This window comes from Myotis daubentonii, chromosome 3 (genome assembly GCF_963259705.1).
Source record: "Myotis daubentonii chromosome 3, mMyoDau2.1, whole genome shotgun sequence".
NCBI classification, from domain to species: Eukaryota; Metazoa; Chordata; class Mammalia; order Chiroptera; family Vespertilionidae; genus Myotis; species Myotis daubentonii.
The window spans coordinates 215,472,562-215,485,036 of NC_081842.1; positions in this window are offsets into that span (position 1 = coordinate 215,472,562).

Below are 12,475 nucleotides of genomic sequence, written 5' to 3' on the forward strand. Positions count from 1 at the left end.
CCGAAATGCCTGGCCAGGGCAATGCACATGTTTTGAGGAAAATAAAATGACATACAACCCTGGCTGGTGCTCATTGGCCCGTGCACCACAGGGTCTCAGGTTAGATCCCCAGCCCCCGTCAGGGTGCGTGCTGCGGAAACAGCCATGTGTCTCTCTCCCCTCTCCCCCTCCTTTCCACTCTAATAATCAATGGAGAAAATATCCTCAGGTGGGGATTAACCAAAAAAAAAGCAAAGCAGGTCCAGCCCTAATTGGGTGACCGTTGGTTAGAGCAGTGGTCGCCAACCTTTCGGACCTCACGGACCACCAGTGGTCCACAGACGACTGCTGGGTTGGTTGTGCGTTTGATCCAGGCAGGACACATACAAGAATCAACCAATGAATGTATAAATAAGTGGAACAACAAATCGGTGTTTCTTTCCCTCCCTCTCTAAAATCCATAAAATTTTTAAAAAGTGGAAAGTTTAAAAGATGTGTATCTCATGTCCTCCAACTTCCAAATGACTACATCTCTGCCATTCAAACAAAAGCCGATTGGAAATGTGGGTCTAATTCGGCCCACACTACCATCAGCTGGGAGGCTCCCAAGCCCTCTGCCCAGACCAAGTACCTCCGCCTCAGGGAGGTACAAAGAGCAGCCATTAAAGTTCCCCAGCTGCTCCCACGGGGCCAGGCCTCCCCTGAAAACCCCAGCCCTGGTGCTTTCTAAATGAAAGCAGCTGAGGCCAGTCCACGATCTGCGCCCTGTTGCGGGGAGGGGGCTCGGCCGTGGCCTGCCTCCTGGAGTCCTGCGCTGAGGCCTGTGGCAGCAGCGGAGTCCGCTCTCCTTCAAGCAGTGGGAATGCCAACACCGCCCCCCACCCCACTCCGGTCCCTGCCAGCAGCCACGGTGCGGGCAGTGCAGCGGCTGAGCCCCGCTGGAGCCCTCCTCTGACCCACTGCTTCGTTTGCCAGCCCCGGGTTACAGCAGGGTGAGTGCTATACATGAGCACCTGAATTCAGTGATCAGGTGCCGACACACGGACAAGGTACAGGGAAGCGGGAGCTGGGGAATGGGGGGGAGGCCTTCAGAGCATGTAAAGGACCCATGGTCGTGATTAAAAAGGAAAGGGAGCCAAAACCGGTTTGGCTCAGTGGACAGCGTCAGCCTGCGGACTGAAGGGTCCCAGGTTCGATTCCGGTCAGGGGCATGTACCTGGGTTGTGGGCACATCCCCAGTGGGAGATGTGCGGGAGGCAGCTGATGGATGTTTCCAACTCTCTCTCTCTCTCTCCCTTCCTCTCTGTAAAAAATCAATAAAATATATTTAAAAAAAAAAAAAAAGGAAAGGGAGCCAGTGTGGGGTGGGATGTTCACAGCAACCGGGGGAAGCGCTAGGACCCACTGACCCAATGTGTTTAACAGCTTGGGGTGTAATCTACATGCACTAACAGGCCCCCACTTAGTACAGTACTGTTTGGTGTGTTCTCACAAAGACACCGAGCAGCCAGCATCGGTCACCCCCAAGAGTCCCTTGAGCCCCTTCCCAGTCAACTCCACCCCAACTCCCAGACCCAGTGTTTTTAAAAAATTCTAATTGTCAAAATCTAAAACACAGATTTCTTGTGAAAATTACAGTTCTGTGTTATAACGGATTGGAAGATGGATGGCACTGGGCTTGCATTCCCAGGAGGCAAAGGAGGCTGTTCACTGCTCCTGGCCGCTGAGGTCCCACCTGCCGCTCCCCTTACACGTGTGGCCCGTTCTCAGCTTTTGAACCTGCAGCCCTTGGTCCACAGTCTCCCCTGCAAGCTACCTGCCCGCTTCTCTCTTGTATAAAATCCTCTATCCCAAAGGGTTCCGAGAGGTCAGGTACTCCAGGCTTCTCTGCCCAGGCAGCAAGGCTCCCAGACACAGCCTGGAGCTCTCCAGCTCATCTAAGACCCAGAAACGGGGCAGGCAGGCGCCACCTTCATCTAATTACTCCCCTCAGCTCTTAATGGGAGGCCATCTGGCCAGTGGCATCCTGCTTCTTCCTGGGAAGTGTGAGGGCTTGGTAATCAGGCTGCTTGCTGTCCACGGGGACCAGGATGGCTTGCAGACTCATTTGCATATGTGACCTAAGACAGTAATTAAACCCAGGCGCCCCAGGGGTGAGAAGTAAGCACATTAATTCAGGAGCAATTAAAACCCTCCAACATCACCCTCACACAGCCACCACTTCGGAGGCTGGCTCTTGCTTCTGACAGTCACCTCCTGCAACCCCTTTTAGCAACCAGACCGCGGCCGTGACTGCACATATTTTAGGGGGGCATGCGTGGGCGTAGGTGGGGGCAGCTTCCCTGGCTCAGACTTCTCTAGGGCCCCTGACCCCATTATGGAGAAGGTACTGTACAAGACAATGCCCCAGTCTTTTTGTTTTTAATTGTGGCAACATACACATAGCAGCATTTACCCTGTTAACCATTTTCAAGTGTATAATTCTACCAGCATTAAGTACATCCAAAGTGTCATATAATCATCACAACAACTATTTCCAGAACTTTATTATCCCAAACAGAAACCCGGCACACAGTTAGGCAGTAACTCCCCATTTCCTGTTTCCCCCGACCTCTTGTAGCTTCTATTCTTTTTTCTATGAATTTGCCCGCTGTGGGCACCCTAATATATATAAAGAGCTAGGGGCCGTCACGACCAAACAGGCGACCAGTCACCATGAGTGCATGGAGTACCTCTCAGTCCCTCCCCTCCCCCGGGCCCCCCCCCCGAGCTGCTCACCATGACGTGGACGTGGGGCTGACGGCGGGCTGCTTCGTGGGGTGGTGGTGAGCTTAGCGAAGCCGTCACCCAGGCGGCAGAGGAGCTTCGCAGAGCAGTCGCAGGGTGGGGGAGCCTCACGGGGCAGTGGCGGTGCGGGGGCAGTTTCGCAGAGCATCCGGGGCAGGAAGCTTCACGTGGCGTCACAGGACGGCAGAGGCCATGCGATGGAGGCCAGGCTGGGCCTAGGGACCATTACCACGCACAATTTCTTGGGTGCTGCGCCTCTAGTTTTATATAAGGCTCTTGTACAACACAGTGGGGCCTTGACTTACGAGTGTCCCGACTAACGAGTTTTTCGAGATAGGAGCTGTCTCTCGGCCAGTTTTTTGCTTTGAGTTGTGAGCTAAAATTCGGGTTACGAGCCAGCTTCAGGTACCCCACCGCTAGTTGGCGCAGCGAACCTCACAGTGAACGCCACAACATCAGCCCAGCATCACGTGTCTCACTCGTTCACTTTTGATTTGACATACGAGTAATTTGAGTTACGAGCTCCGTCACGGAACGAATTAAACTCGTAAGTCAAGGCCCCACTGTACTTATCTTTTTTGGGGGGGGGGTCTGGTTTATTTTACTTAGCATGGTGTTTTCAAGGTTATATATGTGTCAATACTTAATTCCTTTTATGGCTGAATAATATTCCATTTCATGGATATACCACATTTGCTTACCTATTCATGTTGACAGACACTTGGATTTCTACCTTCTGACTACTACGAGTTATACTCCCATGAACATCGGTGTACAGATATGTGTTCCAGTCCCTGCTTTCGATTCTTTTGGATATGCGCTTGGCAGTGGAATTGCTGGTCGTACAGTACCTTCTATGTTTAACTTTTGCAGGAGCCACCAAACTGTTTGCACAGTGGCTGCATATTCTACATTCCCTCCCGTAATGTATGAAGGTTGCGGTTTCTCTATATCCTTATCAACATTTGTTATTTTCCATGTTTTCATTATGGCATCGCAGTAGGGATGAAGTAGTATCTCACTGTGGTTTTGATCTGCATTTCCCTAAAGACTAATGAGGTTAAATCTCTTCATTGCTTATTGGCTATTGTTTATCTTTGATGAACTGTCAAGTCATTTGGCCATTTTTAATTAATTTATTTATTATTTCTTTAAATATTTCTTTGTATTGATTTCAGGGAGGAAGGGAGAGGGAGAATGAGATAGAAACATCAATGATGAGAGAGAATCATTGAATGGCGGCCTCCTGCACCTCCCCTATTGGGGATGGAGCCTGCAACCCTGGCATGTGCCCTTGACCGGAATCAAACCTGGGACCCTTAAGTCCACAGGTTGATGCTCTATCCACTGGGCCAGACCGGCTAGGGCCAGTTGGCCATTTTTTTAATTGGGTTGTTTGTCTTGTTGCTGAGTTATAGAGTTCTTTATGTTTTATTGCTCCTATCAGAAATATATGCAAAATATATGATTTGCAAATATTTTCTCCCAGTCTGTCATTTGTTTTTTCACTTAAAATTTTTTTTTTTATTTCTGAGAGGAAGGGAAAGGGAGAAAGATAGAAACATTGATGATGAGAGAGAATCATTGATTGGCTGCCTCTTGCACATCCCATACTGGGGATCGAGCCCGCAATCCAGGCATGTGCCCTGACTGGGAATTGAACCGTGATCTCTTAGTGGTCGATGCTCAAGCACTGAGCCACACTGGCCGGGTTGCTTTTTCACTTTGATGATAATGTCTTTTGATGCACAAAAGTTTCTAAGTTTTATGAAACCCAATTAATTTTTTTCTTCTGTTGCTTATGCTTTTGATCCAATTTTTAAGAAACCATTGTCTAATCCAAAGTCTTAAAGATTTATACGCACTTTTCTTTTTAAGAGTTCAATAGGTTGGCTCTTACATTTAGGTCTGTGAGCTACTCGAGTTCACTTTTGTGTAAGCTGTTGCACATGCACAGTGTGGTCCTAGCACTATTTGTTGAAAAGATGTCATTTTTACCTAAGTCATAACTGCTGTCAACAGGTCACCTTAAACACTTGGAAAACACTAGCCAGTTTGGCTCAGTGGATAGAGCTTCGGCCTGTGAACTGATGGGTCCCGAGTTTGATTCTGGTCAAAGGCACATGCCGGGGTTGTGGGCTCGACCCCATTAGGGGTTGTGCAGGAAGCAGCCAATCAATGATTCTCTCTCATCACAGATGTTTCTATCTCTCTCTCCCTCTCCCTTCCTCTCTGAAATCAGTAAAAATATTTTTTTTAAACCTGCTGGAAAGGTGGTGTTTGTAGAGAATGAGCCCCCCCACCCGCCTCACCCTCCTGTGCCTCTCTTGTCCTTAAGAAAAGAACCCTAACTGGTTTGGCTCAGTGGATAGAGCGTCGGCCTGAGGACTGAAAGGTCCCAGGTTCGATTCCAGTCAAGGGCATGTACCTTGGTTGCAGGCACATCCCCAGTAGGGAGTGTGCAGGAGGCAGCTGATGGATGTTTCTCTCTCATCAATGTTTCTAACTCTCTATCTCTCTCCCTTCCTCTCTGTAAAAAATCAATAAGATATATTTTAAAAAAATAGGAAAAAGAAAAGAGCCCTTAGGGGGCAGCGAGGGCTGCCTTCACTGAGCTTAAACCTGCCAGAACCAGAAAACCCCCAAGTCAGCATGAAATCGGTCTGCCCGTGTGGAACCAGGACCCCAGATGTGTGTGTGTGTGTGTGTGTGTGTGTGTGTGTGTGTGTGTGTGATGCCTGCAACCACGGGAAGGACCCCAAGCCTCCTCCCGCTTCTGCTGGTGCGGCTCCAGCTACCCCTACTCCCACCTACCCCAACCCCGCATGAGAGCGAGGTGCCCCTCTTTCCACCACCCTAGGGTGAAAGTCAGGGCCAGGGCCAGGGAGGGACAAGAGCGGCCTGCAGGGCACACCAGGTAAGGAGGCGCCCCGTCCGGCTAGTCCTGGCCCTTTCTCTGGGCTCATCCTCCCCACTCCTTCACTGGGCAGCAGGCAGCAGGCAGCTAGCAGGCGAGCTAGGCCCTGCTCATCCTGGCTGGAGTGGAGGTTGGGGGCCTAGGGCTTTCCTCGGCCGCCAGGGGGCACTGTGGGAGCTGCCCTGAGCCCCTGGGCCTCCTGGCCTCGCCCTGCCCTCCGGGCCCTTCTCTCCAGCCCCAGCTGGCTGGCACCGGCTTGCCCTTCCCAGCTGACTGTACCCTGTGGTGCACTGGGGCTCAGGGCCAGGACAAAGCCAGCCCAGAGCTCTGGGCAAAGCTCGGTGACATGAATGGAGTTGTCACTGGATGAAGGGAAATTCCTGGACAGCAAGTCCTTGTCAGCACCTCTCTCCCGTCACCGCAGATGCTGCGCGAGGCTCAGAGGGACTGGCCACCGCAGCGCCATGGAGACGGGTCAGAGCGCGCTCTTCCCGGGCTGCCGCCTCCCTCCCTCCCATTTCTTGCCTGTTGAGGACTTTTGTTCAGTCTTTCAAGGGACAAGGAGCCCGAGAAGGAAACAGAGGCAGAGAAGCAGAAGGACGTGCCTTCCACCCTCGCTGTGCTGCCCCCAAAACCAGCCCCTGGGGTCTCAAGCGGCGGGCCTCGTCTCGCCGGCCCCAGCCCCCCCAGGACGCAAAGCCAGGTGGCCGCTGCGGCACAGCTGTGTTGGCATCGCCAGGAGCACAAGCAAACGTGGGCTGCATGGCACTTCCCGGGGAGGGAGCCGCGCCCAGGCAGCCGCAGGGCAGTGCCCAAGCCCCGGTCACCTGCTCGGAGGACACAGGTGCGGGGCGCATGGCCGCCGGCAGGCCTGGTGGCCAGACCTCCACTAGAGAATTCCCACAGGCGCTCCGTCACCCGCGTGACAGCACCAGCGTCCAGGGCTGCTCTGGTCGGGTTCCGGCCCCGCAGTCCACGTGTCTGCCCGGCCCTGTTCTCACCTGGCTCCACTCAGGGAGCGGCAGCAAGTCCACGGAAGGCTGGGCCCCGGACGCCGGGCCTGCGGAAGGGCGGGTGGGAGTGAGCTGCTCCTGGCCTCTCCGCTGGGGCATCCGGTGCTGTCCGGGCCTTGCCCTTGATTTTATGGAATGTTGGGCCTCGTCTTCTTCACCAGCGTCAAGTCCAGCCGCCTCCAGAGTGTAGGGACCTAGACTAGAAACGAGCCACGGACCTCAAGCATTGGAGCCGAAAAGAAGCGTGGCCCTGCCGGCCGGGCGTCCTTCGTCCGATGCCACAACAGCCGAGTCAGCCACACCCTCCGTCCCAGGCACAGGCGCGTTGGGATGGGGCTCCTGGGCTTGTGGCACCGGAGGTTGGAGAACAGAGGCACTCAGGACCCAGCTGGGAGGGCGCAGGGCGAGGTGGGTGGAGGGGGGGACGGGGCCTGTCACCAGACAGCACTTAAGGTCCCAGATGCAGTTCTTGCCAAAAACAAACCCATGCCTGTCACCCAGGAGCCCACGCGGAGCAGCTGTGTTTGTCAAAGGGAAGGCGGAGTGGCAGTTGGTGCAGACCAGCTCCTACCTTATCTTTTCTCGGTAAGGACTTTTCCCACTCCCCCTCACCGCCCTCTCCTCCTGGCAACACGTGTAGGAGGGTTTGCTTACTACCTTTTCCCACAGAACGTGACACTCAAAGCATCATGCATAGTATTGGGAACCATTTCCCAGGAAGAGAAAAGCCGACCACCCGTTCGTTTGCAGTACTGAAGGGTCCTCGCTCTGCTGAGCTCTCCGTGTCGGCTCCTGGAATCGCCCCCGAGGACTCCGGCTCTGTCCCTCTGTTGGCCTCGGGACGGAGGTCTTCGCGGCTTTCCATGTGTTGCCTGCCACCAGGCCTTTGGGAACACCTGAATGTTTTTATATTTTTATGATCTCTCTCTATAATATGTAGGGTACTGTTTCGTATGTTTTTTTATAATTCATATAAATGTCATTTTGAAATTTTCTTTTAAGCTCCTTAATTTTTTGGGGGGGGGGAGGGCATCACTACCTGTAAATTATTTTACCTTCGCTTATTATGTCTTCCGTAATGCTCTTGCTTTCTTTGTAGACTTGTTTCTGACCAGTATAATTTTCCTATCCTCTGAAGAATTTCTTTTTTTTTTTAAATTTAAATTCTTTATTGTTTAAAGTATTACATGAGTCTCCTTTTTCCCCATTGACCTCTCCCCAGCCGAGAATTTCTTCTAACATTTCTTGCAAGGCAGGTCTACTGGCTACACATCCCCTCAATATTTGTTTGTCTAGGGAAGTCTTTATGTCTCCTAGACTCCTGAAGGAGATTGTCACTGGACACAGAATTCTCAGTTGGTGGGCTTTTCTCTCAACACTTTCAATATTTCCCTCTGTTCTCTTCTTGCCTGCATGGTCTCCAAAGAGAAGTTCCATGTAATTCTCCCCTTGCTCCACTACCTGTGAAGTTTCTTCCCTTTGGCTTTTTTCGAGACTTTTCTTTGATTTCCTGCAGTTAGTATACAATCTGTGTAGTGTGGATGCTTAGGTCTCGGTTCTCTTGTGAGCTTGTGCCTGTGGGCTGTGACCTTCCCGGTGCCCTTAGGTGGGTCAGGAAGGCTGGAGGGGGCTGCAGGTGGGTATTTCTCTTCCCTGGGTCCTCAGACTCTGGTGAAATACTTTCTCCTGAGCCGTAACTGGTTTGGCTCAGTGGATAGAGCGTCAGCCTGTGGACTGAAGGGTCCCGGGTTCGATTCAGGTCAAGGGCATGTACCTTGGTTGCGGGCACATCCCCAGTAGGGGGCGTGCAGGAGGCAGCTGGTCGATGTTTCTAACTCTCTATCCCTCTCCCTTCCTCTCTGTAAAAAATCAATAAAATATATTTTTTAAAAAAGAAAGAAATACTTTCTCCTGAGTGCCAGGCATGTTGAAAAGAACTAGCGCGCTAAAGGGCTCCTTGGCCTCCTCCTGCTGGAAGCATAGGGGATTTTTTCATCTTCACTGTGAGAAGATGGTAGGACTCCTAGAGGTGAAACTCACAAAGTGTGGGGCCCCTCATGAGTGGGTCCCCCTAGAGTTTGTAACTCTAAACTTGTTCACACTGAGCCTCTAGCAACTCATCAATTACAGTTTAGGTTTCCATAGCTGGTACTGGTTCCCATGGAGATTTCTGCTCAGGTAAGTTGTGATTTTCTGTACCTATTTGCCTGCCTCCCTGTGACCTCAGTTTTCTGGTGGATCTAAGAATAGCTGCTGATTTTCAGTTCAGCTTTTTTCTTGTGTGAACGAGAGCACTTTCCAAACTCCTTACATGCCAGACCTGAGACTGAAAGTGAATACATGTAAATTAAACTCACTTGAACCGCTCTGTGAAATTCCCTTGTATATGACAATGATTTATCAATGGTCCTGATGATGGAAATTTCAGTCGTTTTCTATTATAAACAATGCTGTTATGAACATCTTTGTGTCTGTCTCCTTGAGCATATGTGGAAGAGTTTCTCCAAGATAAATACTGGGAAATGAAATTGCTGGATTGCATTAATAGTTTATGCTCACCTGGGACTTGACTACTGAGTGCCAGTAGCTCTCCGTAGCGGCCGTACCAATTCAGGCTCTCTCTCCCACATGCTGGAGAATTCCGCTGCCCTAAGTCCTCACCAGGGCTTGCTGTTGTCGGATTGTACATTGTGCCATCTGATGGGTGTGCAATGGTATTCTGTGGGTTTAGCTTGCATTTTCCTGACTGCTACTGAGGTTCATTCATTCCACAAATACTTCCCAAGCCCCTGCCTTGTGCCAAGTCCTGATCTGGGCTCATGGGGTATACAGTGAACAAAAACAAGAAAAAGCACCTGCCATCCCCACCCTCGTGAAGTTTTTATTCAGGGGTGTGTGTGGAGAGGGGGGAAAGGGGTGAGGGTTGGGAGGGGGGAGGGGTAGGTGGCAATTTCATTTTTTAAATTTTTTTTTTATTTCAGAGAGGAAGGGGAAAGAAAGATGGAAACATGAATAATGAGAGAGACTCATTGATCAGCTGCCTCCTACACGCCCCCTACTGGGGATCAAGCCCACAACCAGGCATATGCCCTTGACCGGAATCGCAGGCCAACGCTCTATCCACTGAGCTACACCGGCTAGGGCATAGGTGGCCATTTTAAAGACAGTGGTCAGTGGAGGAAGTGAGGGATTAGTCATGCAGATATTTGAAGGGATAGAGCTGAGCAGGCAGAGGAACAGGCTCTTGGTGTGACTGCACTTGGGAGAGAGCAGGAGGGGAGGCCAGAGAGGTGACGGTGGGGGCTGCTAATACAGAGTCTCGCAGGCCATTGTAAGGACTTTGCTCCTGGTGTGAGTCCCACTGGGAGCCTGGAGTGGTCATGCGTGCAGCTCCCCGGATGCCCCTGGCTCTCTGCCTGCTGAGCACCGAGCGGGATTGCATTCCTTGGCTTTCTCAGGGATGTACCAGGACATGTGACTGGTTCTGGCCACTGAGTTTTGAGAATTCCCTTGAGGGGCATTTCTTCCAGACCTTTTTACCCCTCTGCCAAGGTGACCAGCAACATTCAAGATGGTGTCCTGAGCTGAGACACGCCCCTGAGCAGTGACGGTGCTGAGCAGGCCCACTGCCTGCCCGAGATGGACATGGCACACGAGAAGGGAATGGCCGCCACATCAAGTGACTGAAATGCTGGGGTTATTTATCACCGCAGCATAGCCTAGGTCCGTGGTCGGCAAACTGTGGCTCACGAGCCACATGCAGCTCTTTGGCCCCTTGAGTGTGGCTCTTCCTAAGCCATGGGAGTAACCTAATTAAGTTAATAACAATGTACCTACCTATATAGTTTAAGTTTAAAAAATTTGGCTCTCAAAAGAAATTTCATGCCCTAGCCGGTTCGGCTCGGTGGATAGAGCGTCAGCCTGCTGACCAATGGGTCCCAGGTTCGATTCCGGCCAAGGGCACATGCCTGGGTTGCAGGCTCGATCCCCAGTGGGGGATGTGCAGGAGGCAGCTGATCTATGATTCTCTCTCATCATTGATGTTTCTATCTCTCTCTCCTCCCTTCCTCTCTGAAATCAATAAAGAAATATATGTTAAAAAAAAAAAAAGAAAGAAATTTCAATCGTTGTACTGTTGATATTTGGCTCTGTTGACTAATGAGTTTGCCAACCACTGGCCTAGGTCATCTCAACTGACAGAGTCGTTATCAGGTTTTGAAATGAAGAGTGACGCGATCTAACCTGTACTTGAACAGGATCCCCGCTTGTCCTGTTGAGAGGAGAGCCCTCAGGGGGACAAGGTGGAAGCAGGGAGGCCGGCAGTTGCAATAATCCAGGCAAGAGGTGACCGTGGCTTAGACGAGGGTGGGGATGGTGGCAGTGGTGAGAAGCAGGCAGCTTCTGGACACTGAAGGGAAGGCCAGTAGGGGTGGGAAAGACTTGAAGCTTTTCATCTGAGCCCTGGAAGAATGGAATTGCCATTGACTGAGGTGGGAAAACCTCAGGCGGGACAGGTGTTCATTTTTGGACATGTTCAATTTGACAGCCAAGTGGAGATGTTGAGTTGGCCATTGGCTAGATGAGTCTGGGGTCCAGACGTATGTTTGAGAATCATGAGCCATTGCATGGTCTTTAGAACCATGGCAGTGAGTGAAATCCAGGCTGAGTGCACATAGAGAAAAGATCAAGGCCTGAACCTATGGCCTCCAGCATTCAGAGGCTGGGAGGAAGGGAGGGGACCATTCAAAGGGATCGAGATGGAGTCACCAGTGAGGTGAGAGGAAACCAAGAGGATGTAGTTTCCTGGCAGCCAAGTAAGAAGCGTCTGTTAGGGAAGAGATGATGGTTAATTGTATCAAATGCTGCGGAGAACTGAGAAGTGGCTCTTGGTTTTAGCCGCATGGAGCTCCGGGTGACATTAATAGGAAAAGTTTTGGTGGAGAAGTTAAGTCAAAGTGATATTGGAGTGGATTTAAAGAAGAATGGGAACACCTGAAACTAATGCAAAATAATATTGAATGTAAATTGTAATTGAAAAAAATTTAATTGAAAAAAATTGGAGAGAGGAATTGGAGATCGCAAGCATAAACCATTTTACGGAAGATGTTTTGCTGCAAAATGGAGCAAACAAACAGGCGGTAGATACATGTAAGGAGTAGTCAACAGAAGGGTTGAGGTGGAAGAAAAACATCTTATTTGTGTTCTAATGGGAATGACCCGGTAGACAGCAAAGAAAAGGATGCGACAGAAGGAGGGGGGAATGGCTGAGCGGTGCCCTTGAGATGAGAGGGATGGGATCAAGTGCCCAGGCCGAGAGCTGAGCTTTGATAGGACCACAGGCGCTTCATCTGTAATAGTGGGCAGGAAGCCAGAGTGTGAGGCTCATAGATGGATAGATGGAAGTGAGGAGGGGACAGCCTGCGGAGTTCCTCTGCCAATCGATCGATCGATCGCGTCAATATCCACAGTGAATTCCAGAAGAAGGGAGGGAGGTGTTGGAGGTTCCAGGAGAGAGGAGAGGCTGTGAACTTACTGGCTGGAAAACTGGGAGAGAAATTTGCGTCGCCAAGCAATGCATGGATGTGTGCTTGCCAAGGGCATTCAGATTTCACTTGAGGCTTGTGGTCATGAAATTAAAATGAACAAGGAGAGTGTGACGTCAGCCTCATTTGGCGGGACAGCAAGTCGGAATCATCACCAGGGTGTGCTTTTGCCCAGGGACTATTCGGAAGCGGGGGAGAGAACGTGGCTGAGATTTAAGCAGGGAGAGGGTGCAGTG